This window comes from Symphalangus syndactylus, chromosome 13 (genome assembly GCF_028878055.3).
Source record: "Symphalangus syndactylus isolate Jambi chromosome 13, NHGRI_mSymSyn1-v2.1_pri, whole genome shotgun sequence".
Classification (NCBI taxonomy): Eukaryota; Metazoa; Chordata; class Mammalia; order Primates; family Hylobatidae; genus Symphalangus; species Symphalangus syndactylus.
Window position 1 is genome coordinate 44,356,923 of NC_072435.2, and position 3,048 is coordinate 44,359,970.

Consider the following 3,048-nt stretch of genomic DNA (forward strand, 5'->3'; position numbering starts at 1 on the left):
ACGAGCCGAAGCCTCCAGCTCTTCAATGTTCGGATTCAAAGACCTGGGGGCTGGGAGACCCCCTCCCTCCATCCTGGGAAAGCAAAACTCAGAGAATGGAGCCTTTTGGGAGCTAAGATGGTCCATCTTTTATTCCTCCAGATCTTCAGGGAAAGAAGTCAGAATTTGGGGAGGGGGGAAGAGCCCGAAACCCCAGCCCCCACTTTGAGTTTCCTGCGCCCTCTACTCCAGCTTTCAAACCCTCCAGGGGTGTGTGGCCCCCAGGAGAGTCCTGATCCCCTAGATTATCCCCCCACCCCTCCCAGTAGGCGGGGCTGGAGCGTGTGTGTGTGTGTGTGGGGGGGGTGACTCGTCCTGTTTATAAAAAGCTCACCAGCTGCGGAGGCGCCGAGAGACCAGAATAACTTAGCGCCTCGAGGCCCAGCCGCCGCCAACCCCGTCCCCAGCCCGCCCCCAGTGCCCTGGGAGTACTGGGACGCCCACCCCCACGTCCCCTCACCGTTTACATTTGGGAAATTTATTTTTTCTTTTTAAGGTAACATGTTTGCTCCCTCCTCTCCCACTCGGACTATAAAAGTATCACCAATCCACTGCAGAGAAATTGGGAAAATTCAGAAAAAAAAAAAAAAAAAAAAGAAAGAAATCCACCTCCCATTCTCCCCGCCCTCCGCGCCCACGCTGTGGTCCGTGCTCTGTGGGGGGCTCCAGGGCAGCTGGTCCAGGCCCCGGCCTGCCGCCCCCTTGGAGGGGAGGAGGTTTTTCGGCTGCTCAGCTACCTGATCGCCCAAAGGCACGCTTCCTACATGGGTGGCGCTCTCGGAAATACCTCCTGCCTTTTTTCCCCAGGAAGAGAAAAGTGAGCCACGAGAATGTGCAGAAGCTTCTGTCACTGACTTAGTATTTTAAAGTAAAAATAGCCGGGTGCCGCGGCTTACGCCTGTAATCCCACCACTTGGGGAGACCAAGGCGGGAGGATCGCTTGAGCCCACGAATTGGAAACCAGCCTGAGTAACACAGGGAGGCCCCATCTCTACAAAAAATTTAAAAATTAGCAGGATGTAGTGTCGCGTGCTTGTGGACCCAACTACTCCCGAGGCTGAAGTAGGAGGATCACTTGAGCCCAGGAGGTAGAGGCTGTAGGAAACTGTATCGCGCCACTGCACTCCAACCTGGACGACAGAGTGAGACCCCGTCTCAAAAAATTAATTACTTCATTTAAATTTAAAAAGAATGCAAGCCCTTGATTGTCCAGAGCGGCATTGGGCTCTGGAATTAGAAATGGTTGAGGTGGGGGAGGGGCCGCGGGCTTGGGGCATTTTCTTTGTGGCAGGGGAGACAGAGCTGGTGGGAGAACGGTCTAGGCTTCCAGGCCGGCCCTACTCAGAGGAAAGTCCAGAGGCTTCCCCGCAGCCCCACCCCATCGTCTACACTAGACAAATAAAAATAAAAATTCGGCCAGGTGCGGTGGCTTATGCCTGTAATACCAGCACTTTGGGAGGCCGAGGCAGGAGGATCACTCCTTGACCTTGAGGTCAGGAGTTCGAGACCAGCCTGGCCAACATGGTGAAACCCCCGTCTCTGCTAAAAATACAAAAATTAGCCCAGTGTGGTGGTGCCTGTCCCAGGAGGCTGCTCAGGAGGCTCAGGCATGAGAATCGCATGAACCAGGGAGGCGGAGGTTGCAGTGAGCTGAGATCACGCCACCACTGCGTGCCAGCCTGGGTGATAGAGGGAGACTGTCAAGAAAAAAAAAAAAAAGTATCCCAGATACGGGTCCAGGGATGACTTCTCGGGGAAGAAGACACTAACTTAAAACCCAATGGGGGGCCAGGCGCGGTGGCTCACGCCTGTAATCCCAGCACTTTGGGAGGCCGAGGTGGGTGGATCACCTGAGGTCAGAAGTTCAAGACCAGCCTGGTCAACATGGCGAAACCCTTTTTCTACTAAATATTAGCCGGGCATGGTGGCGGTCACCTGTAATCCCAGCTACTCGGGAGACTGAGGCAGGAGAATCGCTTGAACCCGGGAGGCAAAGGTTGCAGTGAGCCAAGATCGCGCCATTGTCCTCCAGCCTGGGCAACAAGGGCGAAACTTCGTCTAAAACAAAAACAAAAACCCAGTGGGTGAGGCTGGGGACTGAGAGAGAAGCATTCCAGGTAGTGGGAACAGCTTGTTTGAAGGCCCTGTGGTGGGACCAGGCTTGCAGTGTGGCCAGAGCAGATGCAGTCAGTAAGGGGAGAGGGACAAATGCCTTTGGCCCAAACTGAAGGAGAACATATGAATATTCATTTATAAGAAATATGAATATTCTAGGGCCGGGTGCAGTGGCTCACGCCTGTAATCCCAGCACTTTGGGAGGCCGAGGCAGGCAGATCATGAGGTCAGGAGTTCAAGACCAGACTGGCCAACATAGTGAAAACTCTCTCTACTAACAATACAAAAATTAGCTGGGCATGGTGGTGGGCACCTGTAATCCCAGCTACTCAGGAGACTGAGGCAGGAGAATCGTTTGAACCCGGGAGGCGGAGGTTGCAGTGAGCCGAGATCACGCCATTGCACTCCCACCTGGACGACAAGGTGCCTGGACGACAAGGTGAGACTCAAAGAAAGAAAGAAAGAGAAAGGGAAAAGGAAAGAAAAGAGAGAGAAAGAAAGAAAAGAAAAAAAATATGACTATCTTTTTTTTTTTTTTTTTTTTGAGACGGAGTCTCACTCTGTCGCCCAGGCTAGAGTGCAGTGGCGAGATCTCGGCTCACTGCAAGCTCCGCCTCCTGAGTTCAGGCCATTCTCCTGCCTCAGCCTCCCGAGTAGTTGGAACTACAGGCGTCTGCAACCACGCCCAGCTAATTTTTTGTATTTTTAGTAGAGATGGGGTTTCACTGTGTTAGCCAGGATGGTCTCGGTCTCCTGACCTCGTGATCCACCCGCCTCGGCCTCCCAAAGTGCTGGGATTACAGGCGTGAGCCATCACGCCTGGCCAAAAATATGAATATCTTATAACAGATGGAGAAAAAACTGGAGGGAAATAAGTCAAAATGCTGCAGATAA